The sequence below is a fragment of the Chroicocephalus ridibundus genome, unplaced genomic scaffold (assembly GCF_963924245.1).
Source record: "Chroicocephalus ridibundus unplaced genomic scaffold, bChrRid1.1 SCAFFOLD_37, whole genome shotgun sequence".
Classification (NCBI taxonomy): domain Eukaryota; kingdom Metazoa; phylum Chordata; class Aves; order Charadriiformes; family Laridae; genus Chroicocephalus; species Chroicocephalus ridibundus.
The window spans coordinates 1,438,250-1,462,473 of NW_026961439.1; the positions used below are offsets into that span (position 1 = coordinate 1,438,250).

Consider the following 24,224-nt stretch of genomic DNA (forward strand, 5'->3'; position numbering starts at 1 on the left):
ACCAGAGGAAATGGTCTGAAGCTGTGGTAGGGGAGGTTTAGATTAGATATTAGGAAGAATTACTTTCCTGAAGGAGTGGTCAGGCACTGGAACAGCCTGCCCAGGGAGGTGGTTGAGTCACCATCCCTAGAGGTATTTAAGAAACGTCTAGATTTGGCACTTCAGGGCATGCTCTAGTGGCAGAGATTGTATGTTGTTGTATTGGGTTTTCTTGTTTGTTTGGGTTTTTTTTGTGTGTGTATGGTTGGACTCGATGATCTCAAAGGTCCTTTCCAACCATGAAGATTTTATGATTCTAAGTCCTGAGCTTGGAAAGTCACAGTCTTCGTACAAACACCACCTTGGGAATTTCAGGATTTTTAGGTTTTCTAGCCTCAATATTCAACCTTGAGGGTTAGACGCCTATATGTAAAGAGAAATGTATAGTAACTGTATACTTTCTGGAAGTGAGACTACAACAGGTGGGCAAGGATATGCAAGAAATATGACACAATAGTTAAGAACTACAAGTGTTAGCTGTTCTAACGTAAGATCTTTTTGCTCTGGTTGGCTGGCAGTTTGAACTTAATTGGATCTTATTTTTTTATTGTGATAATTTATATTGAATTAAATTGCATAGTACTGGCTGATAGGAATATTATAAATGTAACAAATCTACTGGGTAGTCTATAATGCAAGGCATTTTCAAGAGCTGGCAGGTTTTGTACAGGTTGAATTATCATGCAAAATATCTAGAGCATATCATTTATGCCAAAGGTGCTGTAACATTGCATAAATTTAAGACTTTTATTCTGTTCTACCACGTTCATACACTAAAATAATTATAGGCTGCTGACGATGCAGCACCATTTAAGAAAATGAATGACTGAATGTTACTTAAGTCTATTGTTTAAAATGAAACTATGCTACTGTATTAAAAAAGAAAAGAAAAATACCCCACAAAAGCAGATGAAACGCTGTCAAGTCATAGAACATAACACTGGAATTGGAAGTCGCTCTCAGTGAAGAAATCGTATTGTTTTAACCTCCTTTTTTTTAAAGTGTCCTTACATGATGAAACAGTCCATACAAATGTTAAAATTTGGTGGGATCTCTGTTGCCATTAACTTTTCATATTGACTGTCTAAGAGTACGGGCAGTAGTCTGATCTGAACTGACTGACTGCTAAATCTGCTGTAATTATTTATAATCAATGACTGCGGGGAGGGGAATCATTATTTTTGGTATACAGTGATGCTCAGAAGTCCAAAGTTACTTAGGTCTTGTGTATACGCATAGTATCATAGTGATATACCTGATGGTTAGCACTTGGGTCTGAGTACCTACACCTTGAAGTTGAATCCAAGACTGTCTGCTTGACTGTGCCCTTTCTGGAAACCAGCTTCTTGTATGGATGTCAATGGGACCATCTCTGAGGGCCTGTTTGTGCCGTAGGAATCCAGGCTATCTTCTGGACTCTAGGAGAGCTTGTCTGTCCACTTAGGCATGGGGTTTGTGAGGCCTGCAGGGGACAGGAGAACTTGGGGAACCATTGAGAGGCTATTGGCACAGAAGCGGTCGGTTCTGTTGTCCTCACCCTTGCAAACAGGTTGGGTTTACCAGCCAAGTACTTGGCTTTATCTGACAGTCCAGATGAAAAATATTAGTAAACTATGAGAAACACTTAAGAAAAAAAATCAACCCCTAACCAAAAAAATCCCCCACCAAGTTACATCTGCTGTGAAGAACAGCCTGAAGAGGTAACCTTGAGCCAAAGAGCTTGGACAGTCAGTAGATAGGGCAAAGAAATGATGTGGAGAGATGGCCCATTTCGAGCCATGGATGTGTCAAGCCTGCGTCAAATTGAGAAGTAGCACTTGTCACTCAGGAGTCCTTCCTTGTTCAGTGCTGTGTCTCGCTAGGTCATGATCCCCGTTGGTTACCTATTAGTATCCTACAGCTGTATGGCCCTCGCATAAGGCTGGGTTCGATGTTGTCCCAGGCAGAAGCAATGGAGCTGGAGGGGAAAGGGGGGGAGGTGGAGGATGGGGAGGGGGAAGGATGAATGGATGGATGCTCGCTTGGTGTTATAGCCGTTTTGGGCTACTACTCCTTGACTCCCCGACCAACCCCCTTAACGTAAAGACCCCGAGTACAAGCACAGTGTTAACTATAGTCTACAATGCATCACAAGTAGTTGCCCCTTCAACTGTTTCTCATTCACTGTCAACATTGAAAGAGAAATGGAAAAAAGTGCAATGGAGGAGGAGTAATAGATAACTAGCTGACGCTATTTACTAGCAGCTCTTTCCACATCAGAATGACACTGGCAAACCAAGTCCCAGTCGTTCTAGAAATTTTCAATAAGAGCTCAAATACTTAGTTTCAGTTGTGATAGGTGTATCGTTTTTTTTTTTTTTGCTTCACATTAGACCTCTGGTTTAATTTCTTGTATTTCTAATTCTGAGCATTCTAAGCTTCTTTTTAAAAATAAGCCGAAGCTATTTACCTCTAGTAGTTGCCAGGACAGAGGGGTGTTGATATAAACAGATATAGCGGTGCTCTGTTATCCCAGCCTTCCAGAAAACTACTAGTCAGCAATAGCTACAGTGAAAGACAGGAATTTACTTGTCTTGAGGTGATTTAAATTAAGGGTGTGAACTTAAAGGTGCTTGTGGAACTGTGCTGGATTTTTCTACGATACATTTTATTCCAACTTCGTTAAAACAAGTGAATGAACTGTAAAAAGCTTTACAATTGCAATAGAGTGACCTATAGTAGAGTGACCTATAAAGAAGTTAAAACAAGCTGCCTCAGGTTTTTTCTCTCATCTCTGCTGCTTAAAGAAAGCTTGGAAGATTATTTCCATATTTTCCCCACCCATAACAATAGAAAATCAGATCTGGGTAAACATCAAAAGATCTTTTCAGTAATTGGAGAGCAGTGGCATCACATCTTTCAAATTACTTTACTTTGGAAATAAATTATTACTTAAAGATTCCCCCCCCCCTTTTGAATTCTGTGAAAAATTTAAGGGTGGAAGAACTATAGGTCCAAAGCTGAATTGTCCGTTTTCAGAAAACAGTGAAACCCAAACTTCTCCACTCTACTATATTAAAGAGGTGCAAAAGTCCAAAACATCTTAAGCAAAATACTTTTTTTTTTTTGCAGTGCAATTTTAAATTGACAATTTTATGATAATCTAAATAAAATGGAAATGATTGGTTTTAATGTTGTTTGGCAGTATTAGTTTAGTTGTTATCCTCTGGGGAAAACTAGATTTGCTGTTAACTTTGGTGTTAGTTTTGTTTGGGAGAGGGGGAAAACAGGAAAATGAGTTTTACTGCTTCTCATCATATAATGAGTGGTCCATTGATTGAGAATTTTAATTTCCATGTGGCTTGTATCATGTTAAAAACTCAAAAATTACTTATTTGCTGCTGTAATATTTAATTTAGGATTATATAATATTGAACGTGGCTTGAAATCTGGAAATTAGTTAAAACTATAAAAATTTGTTACATGGGTGTGAAGGCTACATTAATTGTGCTGGAAGCTTAAAGAAAAAATGTTTTTAAAAACATGCTTTGCATTTAAAATTAGTATTAGGGCAAAGTATCTATAATATGTTGAACTGTGTTTATTAGTCACTGTGTTGAAGTATAAACATAGAACTTTATCCCTGTGTATCAAGGGTTTTTTTTAGACAGGAAGAAACCAATTTTTTTTTTTTTACCTGCCCCCCCCTTTTTTTTTCCTTAGCTTGCAAATTCATGTGAGGTGGTGATGAAACAAAAATAATTGATTAGGCTGGAATGAGAACAGTAGCTTCTCAGAACATACTGCTGCTGTCAAAGGCAACACCCCCCAGTTGTACTCTACACTTTATTTAACAGCAAACCTGGAATACTTGAATATGTTTATCTAATTGAAAATATTTTAATAGCTTGGCAATTTTTAGATCTTAGAAGCTGTCATAACTTGGAATTTTTAGTAATTACAGATGAAAATATGCCTTATACTTGCACGTATATCTGATTTACTTAAAGCATTGAAAGACAACACAGTCAGTGGTCGTAGCCAGCACAGGTTCATGAGGGGAAAGTCCTGCTTAACCAATTTAATTTCCTTTTATGACAAGGTCAACCACCTAGTTGATGAAACAAATCAGTTGGCCAATGGAGGCCAGTTTTTTTTTTTATTTTATCAAGGCTTTTGCTACTGTTCCTCACAGTATCCGTCTGGATGAAATGTCCAGCACACAGCTAGACAAGTCCATAACACGTTGGGTGAGCATTTGGCTGATGGGTTGGGCTCAAAGGGTTATAGTAAATGGTGTTACATCAGGCTGGCGACCAGTCACCAGTGGTGTTCCCTGGGGCTCAGTTTTAGGGACAGTGCTCTTTAATGTTTTTATAAATGATCTGGATGCAGGAATCGAATGTACATTAAGTAAATTTGCCGATGATGCTAAATGAGGAGGAGCTGTGGACTCCCTCGAGGGTAGAGAGGCCTTACAGAGAGATCTGGATAGACTAGAGAGCCGGGCAATCCCCAACCATATGAAATTTAAGAAGAGCAAGTGCCAGATTCTCCACCTGCGACAGGGTAATCCTGGTGCTGATCTCCTCTCTCCAGTGGCCAGCAACAGGACATGAGGAAATGGAATGAAGCTGCATCAGGGGAAGTTCAGCTTGGGCATTAGGAAAAGGTTCTTTGCTGAGAGGGTGGTTGGTCATTGGAGCAGGCTCCCCAGGGAAGTGCTCACAGGGCCAAGCCTGTCAGAGTTCAAGGAGCGTCTGGATGATGCTCTTGGTCATATGGTTTAGTTTTAGGTAGTCCCATGAGGAGCAGGGAGTTGGACTTGATGATCCTTATGGGTCCCTTCCAACTTGAGTTGTTACATGATTCCATGATTCATTCTTTTACCTACTGTGTTTACTTCGTGGAAAATTACATGGCTTCCATTTAAAATGCAGCAACCACCCTCCAAGTTCTTCCAAGTTCTTCACAGTATTTTAAAGAATTTGTTTTATTTCAGTTACTCTGCACACCTTAGCTTTTTCAGGTTTTGTTTTTAAGAAATGGCTGTCTGAAGTCATTTATGATATTGATGTAGCTTTTTGCATTTGAAAGATGAACAAAGACCCGGGATACTGTTAATTCCTGCAAGGTCTGGTGTAAAAGTGCTGAAATACATTTTTTTAGCTGCTGTGCGGGACTGTTGGAGAGGCTAGTTTCCCATCGGGGTTTCAATTTCAGAATGAAAAAGACACGTGTAGCAAGCAGTCTCTGCATTGCCATGTTGCAGCAGAATCCCATAAAGTGAGGTATCCATCTGTAATTCAAAACTTCAAGAGGGATCCAGCTGAAGCAACGAAGGTCTCACTTTTGGCATTCGCGCAGCAGCTGCCTGGGCATTGTGCCATTCATCAGAGGCAGTACGCATTCCCTCTCAATCCTGCTGTGATTCCCTTCCTCCCTCCTGTTTCAAATGCTTTCGTAGAGCTGAGCAGTGTGAATTTCCATCAGAGGAGGTGAAAGTGGCGCTGCTCATTCTGAACATGCCAGGATTATTTTCCCAAGTTCAAGTCCCACTGAAGGTTTGTTCCTGTTTTTCTCCTCACCGTTGCTCCCTTGTAGCCCTAGAGTTGGCTTGCACTTTGGTGTAATTGCAAGAAAAAATCTGAGAGTCTTTTCCAGGCTGAGAAAATTAATACATTCTGAGCTGTACTGTATTACCGGTAATCCAGTTATATTCGGTCCTTTGCAAATGAAGACCATAAAAGACAAGCATCTTTGATCAATCTCAGTTACAGTTGCCATGATATCCCATTCTTGGAGTCAATTTTTCAGCAACAGTTGGTACAATTTCTGAATGTGGAACTTAATTTTTATTGTTACATGTTACAAATGATGGTTGGGGAGATTTTTATTACCTCATTTTGTGAGAAGCTATAGCTAAAAACATAAATACCATCCATCTGTCTGCTGGAAAAAATGAAATAAACCCCAAAACTTTGTTTTCATGAAATAAATCTGAGGGACTGCTGCACAAGAGCAGAGAGGGAATACCTGATGGGTGGTCTATCCATCAGGGAATATCTCTCTCTCTCTCTCTCTCCAGTAAAAGCCTATTTGAGGAGGCTGGTGAGCATTTAGATGAGGTCCTAAGGAATAAGACAACTTCCCATTTTATAGCTATTGTGGTAAGATCGTTGTGTTTAAAGCTTGCTTCAACTGTTTCCCATTTGGTCTTGGTGGCCATGTACTGAAGTAAGAAACTGCTGTGTTAAAACAGATGTGGAAGTAATGCTGATTATGAGTAATCGTAAATCTTGATGATTGAAAGAGCCTCTCTGGGTCACCCCTACCCAAGATGAGATTCTACACACAGAAACTTGAAGATACTTCTCTGAATTGCTCTTAAACCCTTCAAGTTATAGAGTGTTGCAGCTTGCCTTTTCTTGTTAGCCATCCTCCTTTTGACCTTTTTTTTAAATCCATCATTCTACTGTGTTTAAGGGAAAAAATCCAGGAGGACAGATGACATGTATCCGTATCACTGGTTTGCATCCAGCCCAGGTGATAAGGTCTGAAAGCTATTGCCAATTGATAGCTTTCTGGTGGGCTGTGAGACATGAGCTACCACGCAGGCAGTAGAGAGTAGTGAGTAGAGGTTTCTGGTAGAGAAAAGGAGTTTTGCTGCTTAGTCCCTATTTACAATGCCAGCAGAGGTGTTGAGACAGAGAGTCCCAGGAGACTGAATTCCTTTGAACCTATGTAGCCAAAAAATAATTGCGTGTCGTTCAGAACAGACTGTAAGGGAGGCGACAAATAGATGTTGTACGAACGCAATGATATTGTTTTCACATTACAAGGTATTAGAAGCAAATATAGTAAAACCAGTAATAGGAATAAACTATACTGGTTTTACGTACTAAGGAGGAAACTGAAATAACATTACTGAGGCTGCAGAAGTTAAGCGCTGACAAGAAGTAAAAAGCAAAGGGAGCTCACAGGGGCTGTTCTAACACCTGGGAAAAGACAGCCTTGGCACAGATTGACTGAAGAAGGTACAAAGCCTCCAGCCTTGGAGGCTTTTAGGAAAACGTATTGTGCAAGCTACTCAGATGGAGAGTGCAGCCCTGGATAGCGAGTAGATTTTTCTGCAATTTTTGTGAAGTCAGGCAGACACGAAATGTTTCCCACAGAGCTGTGAGAGGGGTAGTGTTTTTCTTCCTCCGCTGGTCTCTTGGGGAGCGGTTACAGGACATCTCTACTGTTTCCCAGCTGTGAGTGTGGCATGCAGCATCTGGCAGAGCAGGAGCTGGGGCATAGCTTCCTGCTGAGCAGATGGCTGTTTCTGTTGATACTGCTTTTGGACAGAAGGGTATACCAAATGAATTCTTGAGCCCTACTTGTCTGTGAGGCTGATTCTGTGAAAGCTGGGGGAACCATGGGATTAAGGTACATGACTGCTGTTCAGTTGCCTTATATGGATTCAGTGTGATGCCACTTTTCAGTGCCCTGAGATGCCACCTCATTGTCTTCAAGGGGAGTGTGCTGCACCAGACAGCCGAGGAGCACCTATTTTGCTTTTTACTAATCTTTCAGTCGTAGTTAGTATGTGCTGTGTAAACTTTGCTCTAAAGACAGCCTGCAGTGGCCTTATTGTGATGATATTGGAGTGCTTCATAAAATGTGGACTTAATTTTTCGGAGCTCTCATTTGAGGGAAAGTGGATGGTTGCCTTTTCTCCATTGTAATGCACGGGAGTTGAACACAACGCGGTTCAGAACGTTTTTCTTTACTGGCTGCAGAGTTTTAGACCCTGCATTTTTTCAAGACACCTGGTGTTAAACAACAGCCTGTGTTCACAGTGCTGGGCCCACTGTAATTGTAAGTGCTTGGCCATTCTGCCTGCAGAGCAACCTTGGTCTCCAATAACACAACTAAGAAACAGGGAACGTGATTAGCAGGAACACAAGTATGTGAGGAATCTTGCTGTTCATTGCAAAAAGCTCTGGTAAATGCAAGGTAAATGCATGTTGGATTTCAAGGACAGGAGCTGGCTGGCTTGACTGCCAGAGCATTGTTCCTATTTGTGCAGTCGTGGCCTTCTCCATCATAGGACCTGTATCCTCACGTGTTACGTGATTAGATTGTACAAGATACTACCTTCTCTCTAGAGCAAGCTGGTCACACTCATGGAGTGTGGAAGCCACTTTATTTTCATAGAGAAAATAAACCTGTGATCACATGAATGGATCCACAGTGCACTGATAATGACGGTTCCCACTGTTTAGTGGTGGAATTTGCAGTCCTAATGTCCTTTTAATGCGGATCTCAGCATATCATTTCCCAGGTTTTAAAAAAGCAAACATTAATCCCCCTCAACCCTTCCATATGTGATGTGCTGCTGTCGTGGACTGTAGGCAGGCACTTCTAGATTCACAGCACTGGTTTCCGCCACTTTTGCTGCTAATGTCTGTTCCATCAGTGTTTGCCAAGCAGTTGCCCTCTGTGTTGGTTGCTTTGCCTTTGGGCTTTGTAGCTATTAGCTGTGCAGTAGGATATGTAAAAAGGCAGCGGGGTCTCACCTCGCACTCTGGTAAGGAGCGAGTTCGTTCTTGGAGGAAGTTTCCCTTCCCTCAAAGATAAGTTTGTCTCTACTATCAAGTTTCAGTGGTGACTTGCATATCTGTGGTTTTATTTTAGTCACCTTCTTCTCCTCTGGCCTTTTCATGTCTCTGTGCTCCACAGATTTTTCATATTTGTGTTCTTGTTGCTGATCTGTGTCACTGGTGTTTCTTAGGGCTCGCAGTGTAAGCAGATGGGTTTTCCACACCATGCTGGTGAGCTTTAGAACTCCTCCTATATGGTATTTGACAAACCACCAACTTATGTGGAAAGTAGACCTGCAGGAATATGACCCTGGTATTCATCCCCCTTTGAAGACAACTCACAGTTTATAAATATGTTTATAAATAAATGTATTGCTATTTTCATCACTGCAAATACGGCCTGCTGTTGAGATTGATTCTGGTAATTATGAAATCGTTGGCTTTTCTTCACTTGTCATGTTTTCTCATTAAATCTGACCAAAGATTTATCTTTTTTTTTTTATTTTTTTCTGGAGAACATTTTGCCCAAAATGTTGTTGTGCACAAGGATAAAGTGATGTTTTGAATGTCCCTTTCTTGGTCATGAGGTTGATTCATTTAACTCCCTAATAATGTTATGTGTTCCTCCCTACTTTCTTTTAGAATCTAAGACCAACCTGTTGAGCGCTTCTGCTGTCTCAGAGTAATTTCATGATACTTACTTGCTCCTTCCATAAAGGAAGCAACATAAATAATTATGAATTATTTCCTTAAATACTTACCATTTTCCATGGTAGTGTTCACTTGGACTCACATTCTAGCACACGCATGAGCAAGAGTATACGGAGAAAGTGAAAATTACTCATTAATGATCTAACACCCTGTTGTGATCAGAGTTGAGATCTATAGGCTTCAAACGTGAAAGATCATTTCACCTGATGAGAACAACAGGTCCTGAATTGTCTGTTGGCAGCATGATTCCCATTTTCTGTATGTAAACGGAAAACTGCAGTTCTGTTGTCAGTAGGGTGGAAGAGCTGGAATGAAGATATATCAGTATTCCTAAAATGTATGTGTAGCCTAAATGTTCACAGCTCATTCAAGATGTGACCTTCAAAAGAGTTATGCAATACTCGAGTTCGGCACTGAGCGTGCAAGGTTTGGTTTGCTTCATTTTAGTTTTGGGGGAGGGTTACACAAAGGAATAGATTTTGTAAAATGTGTTAGTTCTCACGTGGTCACCTCAAAATCCATAATTCCTGTCAATGTCTATTAAATCACTAAATACTCCATGTGAAAGAGCTGTAGAGTGCTGAGTGCCACTGGATACTGAAAGGAAGGCTGTTGGGCTCTGAGCTTTCTTAAGAATTTGAGGCTAAAATGCTAATGCCCCTTCCATCTTGAAGAATTAATGAACTTGTTGACTATAGCTGTTTGGTTTTGGTTTTCTTTTCTCCTTTTGAGTTGTCTCTGTGACTGTTCTTCTGGCATTTTATATGCTGAGTTTTTCAGTCTAAGGCTGTGAGGTATATTCACCCTCCCTTATGAAACTTCGAGATCTGCCTTTACTGTTCCCTTTCCTCTTTTAGACTTAAGTGCTTGTTCATTTCCCGCCCCTCCCCCCTGATTTCCCACTGGTATCTCAGGATGCAGTGCCCCTGGTGCTTTGATATGCTTGGGCTTACACTTTCTATTTGAGCTGAGCTCCCTGTCATGGGATAGTTACAGGCTGCATTCCTGTGCTGGAAATAGATGCTTTCTGCATAACCTGCTTCCTTATACCCTTTAGCATCTAAAGCCTCTGGTAAAGCACTGTCTCCACTACCATAGATGGAGCAGCACAGGAATCATCAAAAGCTGAGAAAGGTGACGGGGCAAATGTAAAAGCTTGCTAGGTTTCTAAGAGGTGGAAGTTCAGAGTGTCTCTTGGTCATGGGATACTATTATTTTTGTTTAAGCTAAAGGAGAGAACCTATCTTTTTCTTACTAGATATACACATAGGAAAAATCCCAAATACCTTATGAGGCATGGAATGATTTGATACACAAGCGTTTGTATTCTCTTCATTCTCCTCTGTACCCTTAATAGGAAATTATTCAGCATGTGCTGCTTTTGATTTTGCCAAAAAGATGTCTTCTCAAGAACCAAAACCTGAGACATTGCTCAGAATGTATTCTGGTGATTATCAGCTGGCTGTTTAACTGTTGTTTTCTTCCTCATTGGAAAAAAGGAACTTAAGGGGTTAGTTATTCTTCATTTCAGGATCCTATAATATTAGGCAAAGACTCTTGTAAACAGGAATTTCTGTAGTTTGGAATTAATTTTTGCCTGTGGTTCTGTCAGCTGCGGTTTTTGCCTGTGGTTTGGAACGACTGCAACTGACTTCGGGAAAGTCACTTTTCTCATATGTGTATCTGCTTCCCATTTTTAAAATAGCGCTTCCTTTGTCTCTTAGGATTCCAGCTCTTTGCTGCAGAGACAGCTTCAAGTGACAGGGTCCAGTTGTTGGAGGAGGCACTTCTTGAATCATGACAAGCCTAAATTCGGCTTCCCGGTCCTGCCAGAGGTTTCCCTGCGTGAGCTTTGGCAGTTTACTTGGCATCTGTTGCTATCCATGAAATGGCATATAGGCACGTCCTGCTGCACAAGAATATTCAGGGGGTACAACTTCAAGAATGGACCCAGCTAGTCGGTGGTTGCACAGTTTTTGAAGCTGACCTTAAATGGGGATTGCTGTGATCCATCCCTGCCCTCTTTTTCCTGAGCATGCTTTCCTCTGGGTGCCTTGTGGTACTGCCCTGGCCAAAATGACGGTGCTTTTTTCACAGGGATAGTTTGTGATCAGCTCAGCTTCTTGAAAAGTCTCACCGAATAGATACAAATGCCAGCTCCTGGGAAGGGTGGGGTGCTGCAGAGGAAGTGAGGAGACCAGAGGAACTCAGGAGTTTGGATTTGCAATGGCTTTAAGTTGCCAAAACCGTGCAACCTAGAAAGAGACTGCACTGTTAGTGATAAAATAATGTTATTGAATAAACAGTCTGTACAGACCCGTACAAAGGCACCTCATTCTCTACAGACTTGGTGTTCAGGTCCTCCTTGCTTGAAAGATGGGGCAGAATAGCATCTTAAAGTAAAAATCTTAAGAGTTTTCCGCTGCCAACCCTAAAGTATGTTGAGAGATTTTCATCCTCCACTCACGATCTGTATTCCGCTCAGTCCCAGTGTTTCTTGTTCTTGAATGTACCTCCCTGTGCGGAGTCTCCTCCTGTTACTCTGCTGTGCCATTAATACCGTTCATAGCCTTTGTCCCTGAACCCCAAAACGGCTCCTCTTCTTTTGCTTTAGTCCTTTTCTCTTGCAGAACAAACCCAACTCTCTTTCATGTTGTTCTTGCTATGTAGGTTGCTTACCCTCTCTCTTTCTTTTCCAAGGTGCTACAAGTGCAACACCATCCCCACCCCCCAAAAAAAACACCGAAAAAGCACAAAAGATGGTGAGGAATTGAAAATAATGTATGTGATTTGACTTGGTCTCCAGCATGCAGGGCGTGAGCAAGTCCTTCTGAAGGCATGGGGAAATGCATTGATGATGCAGTGTTGCACTGAAGAGCAAATAGTTCTGAGAGACATCTCATAAGAAACAAATCACTGGGAAAGGTAACTCTGGGGCTCTACCTTTATTTCTTTAGCGTCCCTGCTGTCAGGAGAGATCAAAATACTATAATCCATATCTACTATCATATCAGGGGGATATGAATTTTTAAGAGCAAATTCTAAAGTTGCTACTTAACAAAGGAATTGGGTTGTTTTTATAAAATTGCAGCATGTTCTTGATAACCTGTACCGCCTGCCCCTGCTTCCCTTGATTGATTCTTTGGGTGAAATAAGTGCCATGGTTAAGCACAAAGGCATTCATGATCTCATTCACACCAAATTTCAGAGAATTCTGTTAGGTGATGTGGTAAAAGGGTCATAAACACAAAGGAGCGGAAGGTGAGGGAACACCGCTAACCTAAAATAGTGCAAAGGGAACACCCTTACCTGGCTCCTCCCCAGGCTATCACAGGAAAGGGATCAGCCTATGGTCTGGGTGTGAAACCCTTCAAGACGAGTCAGCATGAGAGGCTGGTCAGTACATTTGTAATCATCAGTGACATTAAATTTAGCAGGAACAAATGCTAGATTCTGCTCCTGGGATGGAGTAACACCATGCACAAGGATAAATTGGAAGAGGAGTGGCTGGAGAGCAGCCCTGCAGAGCAGAACCTGTATTTAGTGCTGATGTGGCCTCACCTCGAGTACTGTGTGCAGTTCTGGGACCCTCCGTTTAAGAAGGATGTTCAGGTCCTTGAATGCGTTGAGGAGGGCAACAAAGCTGGTGAAAGGACTGGAAGGCATGTCCTGTGAGGAGCAGCTGAGGACTCTGGGTTTGTCGAGTTTGTAGAAAAGGAGGCTGAGGGGTGACCTCATTGCTCTGTACAGCTTCCTGAGGAGGGGAAGTGGAGAGGGAGGTGCTGATCTCTTCTCCCTGCTATCCAGTGATAGGACGCGTGGGAATGGTTCAAAACTGTGTCAGGGGAGATTCAGACTTGACATTAGGAACCATTTTTTTACCATGAGAGTCATCAAGCATTGGAACAATCTTCCTAGAGGAGTGGTTGATGCCTCAGGCCTGTCAGTGTTCAAGAGCCATTTGGACAATGCCCTTAATAACATGCTTTAACTTTTGGTCAGCCCTGAAGTGGTCAGGCAGTTGGACCAGGTGATCATTGTAGGTCCCTTCCAACTGAAATACCCTCCCTTCAACAGCTGGCCTCTTGCTAGAGAGGGAACTTCTTTAACTTGTGATTTATGTAGTACATAGCCCTTTGTCTCAGAATAGCCCTCAGGTGTTTGCAAAGAAACGTGTTTGTTTTTTTTTAATTTGTTCTATTTTCTTACTGTTTGTTTTGCTTTTTCAGCTTCTGTGTTAAGCCAGTATATGAATGCAATAAATATCTTGAAAGTAAAATTAGTCCCCATTACTCCTAATCTATAACAGAACCATTCTGCATTCATCAGGCCATTGCTATTAATGCAGAATGGAAAGCAGTGGCTGATGTGTACATCCTCAGACAGTTTCGTGAACTGAAATTCAAAGCCAAAGAAGTTGTACAATGCATATGTGCCTTTACAAACTCCTGGCCAGCATCGCCCCTTTATTTATTATTTTCTGTTGCCACTGGAGCCGTTGGTCTGTGGCATGTACCAGAAGAGCATTAACCTTGTTTTTTTTCTTGGTTTATGACAGAGTATGCATGTGAAAAAACACACCATCCTCACTCATTTCTCCTCTTCACCTTCCATGTTCCCTGCAATACATCCAGTACTGAGAAATCTCTTTCCCAATCTAATACAAACAGCATCACAGAAAACGTTTAGAAGCTTAGTCAAGGTAGAGCTTTATCTTGCTGGTCTTTAAGCATACATATGAGAAGGTCTTCCTTTTTGTATGTGTTTACCCCTTCCTGGCTTGCTAAAATCAGAACCTTCTGAACTGACTGAACTGCTTGCTCCTGACTGCCCTGCTCTTTCCTCCCTTTCCAGCTGCCTTTCCCTCAGGCATAACAACAGCGTTGTACCCTACACCTTTGCTTTTTCTTACATTGTATGCATTTGCATTTCTAGGACGTTCTAGGTCTGAATTCCCATCTATCTTCTCTTACCTGGCCTGTTTGTTGCAGCTCTTCTCTCTGTCACACTGCTTGGCATCTGTTGCTGCCTTTGAGACTTGCATGCCAGCTTTTTCTCACGGCATACTGATGATCCTGTCTGCATCTTCCCCACCTTCCATTTCTCTGACACTAGGGTACAAAAAGGATGCTTTGGTCAAATGTCTCCTCCTCCATATATTAGCCACTTCAATAAACTGCTTTTCACTCTGCTCAGTTGTTGCTTGATTGACTGAGGAAAACTGATTAAAAGCATACAGAGCCTTATGTAGCTCAAGTGCAAATTTAATAATTTGGTTTATTAAACACCAGCTGTCTCTGAATGTGTCGGTTCAAAGAATGAATTTTCAGTGTGATTAGAAATACTTTGTATAGGATGCATGGACAGTCAATATTAAAATTTACCACTATGAGAAAACCTGGAAAAGTGAGATTGAGAAACTAGTCAGATGTTTTATACTAGAAATGGGGAAGTGCTTATTTCTCTTTCCTGCTGTTCAGTACTCATGAGGCCACATTGGGAATGCCATGCCCTGTGCTGGGCCTCGCAGTACAAGAGGGATGCTGACAAGCAATTCCAGGGAAGTGCCATAAGGACACTTCTAAGGGTCTGGAGCACATGCTGTTTACAAGGCCCAGGTGGCTGGATTAATTTAAGAACAGGCTGATTTGTGTAGTCTTACTCTACTTAGAGTGGGTAGGAGGTTCTCAGAGATGAAGAGGAAGGACAAGAGGTAGTCGTCACAGTTGGTGTCTGCATAAGTCCCAAATAGAGGTGAGGAAAAAATTCTTCCCTGGGAATGCTGCTGTGCGAAGAGGTTACTCTAAGAAGCTGTGGAATCATCAACCTTGGAAGTTTTCCAAATTCAGATGGACAAGCTCTTAGAGTAATATGATATAGCTTTGAAGTTAGTCCTGCTTTGAGTATGGGGTTGGACTAGGTGATCTCAAGAGATCCTTTCCAACCTGGATTGTTCTGTGAGTGCAAACACTATTACTGAATGCTTTCTCGTAGCAGAAGGCTGACTCTTAAAATTTCTTCTAATGTTAAAGAGTGATTAAGGGAGCATGTGAAAAAGAGGTTGATTTTTTTTTTTTTTTTCCTGTTCCTCGCCCCTGAGTTTAAATAGCTTTTGTTTAGCAAGCCCTTTTTGTGGTGCCGCTATTGTGTGATTATTGTTTTTGTGATATGGTAGCTAAAATGAAGTGTTGGTGTGAATAAAGACCTTCAAAAGAAAGGCAAGGTTTTCATAGCAATTACTGTCCTGAAAGTGTAACTGCTGGTAAAATAATGGGCCTGATATTAAAAGAGGATGCAAAATTAAGAGTCTGCAGCGTGACAGAATTGTAGGCAATAACAACATGAGTTCATAAAAAATAAATCTTGCCAGACAATGTAATTGCTTTTTTGATAGAATTGCAAAAATAATGATTTTAGGGAACAAAGAGGGAAGTAGGTAGATGTTTACTTTCTAACATGAAGATTAATTGAAATTGGTTTGGGTAGGAAGAGTATCAGGTGGATTGAAAGTTGTGTGAAAGATAGTAAACAAAAGCTGATTATCAACAGCACTGCAGTGGTTATATAGGTTGGGAGTTAAACTGGTGTTGTGTAACATTTCTGTTAATGATATGGCAGAAGGAGAGAGAAAATACTCTTAATGATCTTTGAAAATAAACCGGGAATTGGGAGCCTCGGAGCAGAAGAATGAGGGGGTAGTGGGTTTAGATACATAAAGAGAAAATAAAATGAGATTTAACTTGGAGAACTGTTAAATCAGGAGCACGTATGCTATCTAGAGCATATATCCTAAACAGAAGTGGGGACAGAGGGGGTTCAAAAGAGACATGCCAGTTTGTGGTACTGAAAATGGCAGCTAGGGTCATAGAACCCTTTCTGAGCAGGGGACTTGGTCTTGCCCTGACACTGGACAGGAACACCTTAAACTCCCTGCCCATGCCATTGGGCTTGAACAACAGAGTACACTGTTTGCAGAAATCACTTAGAATAAACTTTGTCCCGTCTGCACGAGTCAGTACACCCTCTAAGGGTGTTTTGGAGGTACTGGGATGACCTGTTGGTAAAATCTGTTGTCTGGAAGTACCTGTCTTGGTAGAATGAGATTGGCTTGAAAATGACTGATAGGAAATGATTGCACCCAGAACTGTTCAGATAATAAACTGAATGAACTTTTCCACACGGTTATGGGAATATGGGGCTTAATGTCACAGCTTACGGTGGAAGGTGTGAGAGGAAAAGGATACACAGCTGAAAGTGTGTTTTGGTGGTAGGTCTTCTGAACTCCACTTCTTAAGTAGTGTTCTCAGCATGTGTCTTTTGTATGATGCGTTCTGCATATCGTTTTCAGAGAGCACTGCGCAACCTATACAATCCTCTGACTCCACCACACTAGCAAGGGCTCACTTTTTTCAATATTGATAATGGGCACCTGCTAGAAGCAGGTCTGTACAATGCCAAAGCTTAACTGATTGTTTTTGTATTGCAGACTTGTCTTAGGAACTGCAGTAAGGGACTAGACTTAAAAGCTGTAAAACACAAAGCAGAAAATGATCCTCGGCTCAGAGTTTATTATAACTATTATGGTGCCTCTCAAATTCTTTGACTGCTCACAACCTGCTTTGGCCCTCTAGCATGTAGAGTGGTTCAGTTCTACCATGCTAGGTGCAAGTTGAGAGCTGATAATGAGCTACGTGGGTTATTCTCATTTACATGAAAGGATGTAGTATGTACATTTGATCTCATTGTATAAAAGATCATGATCTGGAGATAAAAAAAAAGGTATTTAATAGTGAGTGAACCTCACCTTCCTAGCCTGAGAAGAATTTTTAACCTGAAATTAGCATTAATTATTTATTTGGAGATAGTTAAGGATCAGGACAATCCATAGCTAGGTTGCTTTTTTGGCGTTTGTTTTGTGTTTTTTTTTTTTACTTCTGTGCCTAGTGAGAGGGGTGTTAGCACAGCTAAGATTTAGGTAAAGGTGTTTTTTACACTTGGAGGAAGAATTTTGGGGCTAACATGGTGATTAAATTAGAGGTCAGAGGGCTTATGGGGAGCTAAGTTTCAATCAGAACATAAGCCCGTGAGAGATGCTTATATGAAGAATGAGGACTGTATCCCAGTTACAAGTCTGTGCTAGACTCTTGAAGAATTCTTAGCTGGCTGAAGTACAGAAATAAGCATACACGTCTGAGTATTCGTATAACTTTATTTAGTATATAAACTCAGTAGCTTGAACTATCACTAATACTTTCTGTCTTCAGTTTCATTTTTGTACTTATCTTGTGTTCTGGATGACTCAGTGCTGCTAGGGTGGAGTGTATTGCTAGTTTTTCTACGTATTGTAGAAAATAACAGTTGTGTTAAAAAAAACCAACTAATATTACTCTGAATGTTGTTGGGAGTGGTCTATTTGAGCATTGCCTGAGAACTGTAAAGCTGTGTGTAGAATGACCAAAATATTTGCATATTTGGGGATCTTTTTTTCAATGATTACATGAAGGCAGCCTTTAAAGCAAGCTTCTGCCTCATCATCTTCTAGCCATGTTGCTTTCATTATTGCAGTCGCGTTGACTGCAGCTCAGCTGACAACTTCAATCAAACTCCCTCTAATGTCTTTAGCAAAACACTGTCTCAGCTTCAGAGGTCTGGCTCTCCTATAGGCATGTAATTTCTTTTAGCTCCTGCTTGCTATTATGATTCCAGGGACACCTGTGCCTGGTCATAAGAATCAGGTTCAGTTGTTTGCAAAAAAGAAAAAAAGTATTTATTTAATCCTCATAGGCATAGAAATAAAAATTACAATCAGGTTAATACATGAAGATTCTGCCATCCAGTCAAGTCAGGGCCGCTTTACGGTGGGAGTCCATAAACTTCCTTGCAGAATGCCCTGCACTGAAAGAGAGCGCCTGGGCCATTTTTCACATACCTAAGGTTCATGACTACAGCTGTCAAACTACCATTACCTGACTTATGAATATTCTCTTTGTGCTGCTGTTATGATGTGTACTTGAGACTACTCTACACACTATTAGAGGTGAAGGTGTGACCGCCTGGTTCCAGTTCCGTCTTTTACCATTTAAAATTCTGCCAAAATCAGAATGAATGACTTCTGATTTTCTTTTGGACTTTTTATGGTTATCCTAATTATCATAGAATCACAGAATGGTTAGAGTTGGAAGAGACGTTATTGGTTGAAGAGTTGGAAGATCATCAAGTTCCACCCCTCCTGCCATGGGCAGGGACACATCCCACCAGACCAGATTACTCAAAGGTCCATGCAGCCTGGCCTTGAACACTTCCAGGGAGGGGGCATCCATAGCTTCTTGGGGAAACCTGTTCCAGTGTCTCACCACCCTCACAGTAAAGGATTTCTTCCTGATATCTAATCTAAATCTACCCTCTTTCAGTTTAAAACCATTACCCCTCACCCTGTCGCTATGGTCCTTGATAAAGAGTCCCACCCTGTGCTTCCTGTAGGTCCCCTTTAAGGACTGGAAGGCCTCCCTGTAGTGTTCTCTTCTCCAGGCTGAACAACCCCAACGCTCTCAGCCCGTCTTTAGCAGAGAGGTGCTCCAGCCCTCTGATCATCTTCATGGCCCTCCACTGGACCCGCTCCAACAGGTCCATGTCCTTCTTATGTTGTGGGCTCCAGAGCTGGACGCAGTACTGCAGGTGGGGGTCTCACTAGAGCAGAGTAGGGGGGCAGAATCACCTCCCTCGACCTGCTGGCCACGCTCACCCCCCTCCTGCCCCCCCCCGACTACAAGACCTCCCCTGTGTCCCTCTGACGAGGCCGTGCAGGGTAAGAGCACGGCATGCAGAGCGCGAGCCCGGAGTCACGTGCGTGCCCGTTGCTCACGCAGGCGCTGGGTCAGCCTTGCAGGCTATTCTGCCTTGCTGCTATTGATACCCCAAACACGTGCTGCCACGCGTTGGGTTGGGTTTCCAGGACTTGTGTAGCACTCTGCCTGCTCCTTTCCCTCAGGTTTGACTGAAGCTGATAGACAGTCTAGTACCATGAATCTTACCACTTTAGAAATCGAGAGTGAAAATAAGTCACGCGATCTGGGGAGGGAAGAGTGGCTAGAATCTGTTGCTGTTGCCATGTTGCAACTTTGTTTATAGCTAAGAGGTGGATTTTTTGTTTGTTTGTTTGCTTGTTTGTTTAGGAAGTGTGGAGGCAAAGAAGCCACCAGGATAAAGTAGCACTGACCACTGGAATGACTTGGGTTTATCGATGGCTGTATTTCTTTTAGGGCTTACAAGGAAGTTTAGCTAATTTTCTGCATGTTCATGCCCTTCTTGGACTCTTCTAACAGCTTTAAGTGTGCACTTACGTGTACTGACATGCTGAAATGAGACTTTTAAAACTCTCGGGGAGACCTGATCTTGTTAGGAACAGAAGAATTGCTTATTATTATTTTTTTAATCGATGGGAACTATGCCATAGTTTTTTATTTTGGGCTGTAGTGAATTGTTTTTCCTCTGAGTTACAGCAGACAATGCTAGTTTAACATAGAACGTGGCCACTTGCTCTGGGAAGAAACTGTTGTCAACCTGCGTGGCTACCACGATTAGCCTTGAAAAGACGAGTCGTGTCAGGGTATGAAGATCCATTTGATTCTGTAAAAACGAAAGGAATGTACAGCACTTTGAAGGTGTGTGCATAGGATTATTTAACTTGAGCATCAAAATTAATTGTGTTTTATAGTCACACGAGTACTGGAAGTTGGGAAGTTAAAAAGATTTCCGTTTTTTCAGCAGCTCCCTCAAAATAGCTCGTTAGCATTTTTAACAGCCAAGGAGCAGCCCCACGTTTGTTTGTTTTTTTCGTATTTTATGCTCCTTGTAAAGACATAGCAAACACTGCAGAGGAGTGTTTCCATATGCTAATCCTTGCTGTGACAAAGAGGTTAGAGCAACGTGACTAATAATCCTTCAAAATCCCAAGGAAAATAAGACACCGTGTATGTCTGCTGCAGAATGAAACATCTGGGGGGGGCACAGCCCCGTGACAAGACTTTAGGAAACTGTTAAAGGCTCTAACAATAAAGCAATTATTTGGGAATGTGGCCAGCTATAGCACAATTTTGCTTGGTAAATTGCCTTTTTCCTTTGAAAGACTTGTCCTTTGCTCAGTTTTTTGATGAAAAGCTTTAGTAATCAGGCCCATATGCATTATTCATATACTGAATCTGGTATCTCTTTTAGTACTTATGGGAATAACAGCTGCTAACGTCAGACTCCTGTCCAAAAAGTTTTATTCACTCTTATTGCAGTAACATCTGAGATGCCCCAAACTAAGGTGTTTGAGTGAGCAAAAGGATTTTTTTTGCCCTCCTTCTTCTTCTCCCACCCTCTCCTCTTCGCCACTGATTGTTTTTATGCAAAGTTTCATGGACTCTCCTTTCTTCCTCACTGGGGCTATGAGAGGAGAGCAGTATGATAGGAAAGCTGTAGGGAGAGACTCGCAACACAAGGTGTATGTGAAACAACTTTCTAGACTGTTTGTAAAAACTGACATTATTTTATGTTGATAATGCCCAGTTAGGGAGATGGGTGCATCTAAAACTTTATCAGCTTGTCAGATCAAAGTCCTTAAATAGCTTTCACCTGTCATAACATAGTGGCAACACCAAAAGAAATTTCGGTATCGCTGCGCTCAAGGATTGAGATGTTTTCTCCCATATAAATAACTTTAATTTGGGATCTTTCAGAAATTTACTCTTGCGGAGATTAAAACAGTGCTTCATCTGTTCAGCTGGTACATCTCTGGGGGCAGATGGGTTGTGTTTAAATAATTACTAACCCCTGTTTTGTCAAATAAATCACATTCCTTTCCTTGGGGAAGGTCCTGCATTCTGACAAATACACCCCTGGTGATGGGTAAGACTGGAATTTGTTTTGTCATTTCTTCTGTTAAACGTGTTTTTCAACAAGAGAGTAATTAACAGATTAGAAAGGATAACTACCAAATTAATTCACACAAATCAGACAGGCTTTATGATCTGCAGATACTCATTTGATAGGATGAGGATGTTCCTAATTTGTCAAATCTAGCTACTGATAAAAACCACATCTTTTCATCTTTTTTTCTCCCTCCTCATCAGAGTGATGGCAATTTCAACTGGCCAGTTTTTCGGTGCCTGCGATTGTACTTACATAGTTAAGCAAGTCACTACTACTCTATCTTTAGAGCACTCTGCACCATGGAGTTCGGTGTCAGCCTTTCACGCTCCGGGGGTGAGTTGAGCTGTGATAGGAAATCACGTAGGTTCGAAGGAGAGGTTGGAGAGCACGTGGTCCAACCTTCTGTCAAAAGCAGGGCCTCAGTTTAGGTTATGCAGGCCGTTGTCAAGATGAATCTTGAATATTTCCAGTGAGGGAGATTCTACCATCTGCCTAGGCAATCTATTCCAGTGTTTAATTATTCTCCCACTGAAGGGGTTTTTCCCCTTATCTAGGTCAAATTTTCCTCTGAGCAACTTATTTCTTGTCCTGCCAACATATATCCTTGTGAATAAAGTACCACCCTCGTCTGTAGCTGCCTTTTAGTTCTTGAAGATATTGATTAGCCTTCTGAAAAGGGAGAGTTTTAAGTGTTAAGCAGCACATCTGTCCTGACCTTAGTATCTGCCTAAATCTGTAATATTAATATTTTATGAACTGAAACTTTTATTTCAAAATAGCGTGTAGCATCTCTTGAGGGTATCTTCATTTGGAATTCTGTCCCAAAGCATATATCTTTTATCTTCCATAGTAGAAGTCAATGCTTTAAGATTTCCTAGTATGGAGAAATATGCATCAATAACCTTTTAATTCCAAAGGTTGCCTGGTTGTTTTAAAAATGTGGTTTACAGATTGTGCATAAGATCTACTGGTGACCAGTCTGTGAAATCTGAGAGATAATCTGTTTGAGAGAACTTTGCAGCAATAACGTAGCGGTGTACCATGCCAGGTCTTAAGTGGTCTGGGTGTCTTTTTTAATTGCTTGAGAATGTAGGACGCTGTGTGGAAATCTGTTTTGGATGCTTTGTCTTTTAAGTATTTGTTGTTTATATTAAAATAAAAAGAACCAGATTTTAAATGTGAAGGATGTTGAAAATCTATGAAGATAGTTGTGACAGACATTTTGAAGGCTCTGGTGCCTGGAGACAATTCACCAGGGAACAATTTGTAGGGAAGAATTCATTATTCCCTCCTCCCCGCTCCCCACCTACAGCTTGGTATTGATGTAGTCTTTTAGACTCAGAGATCATCGATATTTAAGAGAGACTATATAAACATAACAGATGTATTAGGTAGGGACAAAACTGAGATATCTGTATAAATGGAGCTAAAAGTGCGACAGAATAGCAATAGGCACTCTTTGTGAGGCACTGAACTGGAATAAGGTTTCTCTGAAATGATCAAGACACTTTCTTAGGGTTTTTTTGCAGCATAATACATAAAGCTGGCATCAAATTACAGGACAGGTGCAAAGCATCATTCTGTTTGGAAAAATATTCTGTGTAGAAAGAGAAACAGCACCTTCCAGTTCATCAGCTCTGTTCGCTTTTTATGCTCAGAGATCTGTAACTCCTGATTCTATTGATTAAGCTTTTATTGCTTTTTGTTTCCTTTAAACCTACAGAGTGCCAGTGGTACAGCTGTCAGGGAGTGAGAAGAGTTTTTTTCTTCTTTATTTTCAATCTCAGGCCAAATTACTTACCATAGTTAAAATTTCTGAACCTTCGTTTTCAGTGTACGGGGCAGAAAGCATTCAAGTTGATTTAAAAGAGAAAAACACAGGGAACTGAGCTGACTTGATTTAGCAATCCTTGGAATACAAGAAACATGGTATTTAAGAGTTCAGTTTATGCAATCAGGTTTTGCTTGGAATCACCTTTAAAGCTTGTGTATTTGAGTATAGTATTTCTTCAAAAAGAGACAAACATACAGAATCTTTTCATGATTGTACCTGCCAAATTATCTTGCTTCAGCTTGCAGTAGAAGGGAGTTACTGATAAATATTTAATATAACAGTTTCCATGCTATTGGAATAGAAACACTAAGTACTATACAAGAGTGTCCTGTAATAAAACCAATGGCACAGAAGGAGCTGGGGGAGGAGAAGGCTGAAATGTGGTCAATTGATAAAAGTTGAGTTTCAGATGTCGGACAGGATGATGAGTTCATAAAACACGTCTGAAAAGTGTCTGGGTGGCCTGAGAGAATTTTCTGTTTCCTCTGGCCAGGTGCTTGTCAGGAAAGGGACTAGTGTGACACAAGAAATGAGCATATGAGAAAAATAACACAGAAGGAGAACCCATAGGCTGGATAAAATCCAGGGAGCAAAGCATCTTGCATTTTAGGAGCATTGATATTCAAACCTGTATAGATCTGTTTTATAGACACTGAGATTATAGGGTTAAAACAACAATGAAAGCAAACAAAACATTATCACATGGATTATCATATTGCAGATTTACTGTTAACTTGTTATTCTGAAGGGAAGAAGTATGGAAAGACTTTTCAGTAAATTAGGTTAGGTTTGAAATTAGTTTAGACTTGGACATTCAGGAGAGAAGATCATATATGTATTGCTGCTGTGGGCATCAAATTTGACGCCTACAAGGCATAGTTGGACCAAAGCTAGCACTGACTGCCCTTATGTGGTATTGCATTTTGGGTGCCTTTAGTTTAGTTCATGTTGCTTAAAAACACATCTGGTTACACACCATTTACTTAAGCATTTATGGCCGTGTGTTTGATGGATTCCTCTGAACCAGTGTGCAGAGCGTAGCATGAAGCATTGTGTTGGTTGTTTCTGAAACAAAATGCCAGCATCCCAATTAATTTGTAAATGGAAAATATCTGCCTGTGATGAATTAACAAAGTGCTGCTTCTAAAGGCCAATTGGTA

General features: G+C 41.2%; 1 protein-coding gene across 2 annotated transcripts in view; it reads left to right on the top strand.

Annotated features, from left to right (window-relative positions):
* Positions 1-24,224, top strand: part of TSPAN9 (tetraspanin 9) — a 201,045-nt gene that overhangs the window by 43,762 nt on the left and 133,059 nt on the right. The gene's annotated exons all lie outside the window — the stretch shown is intronic.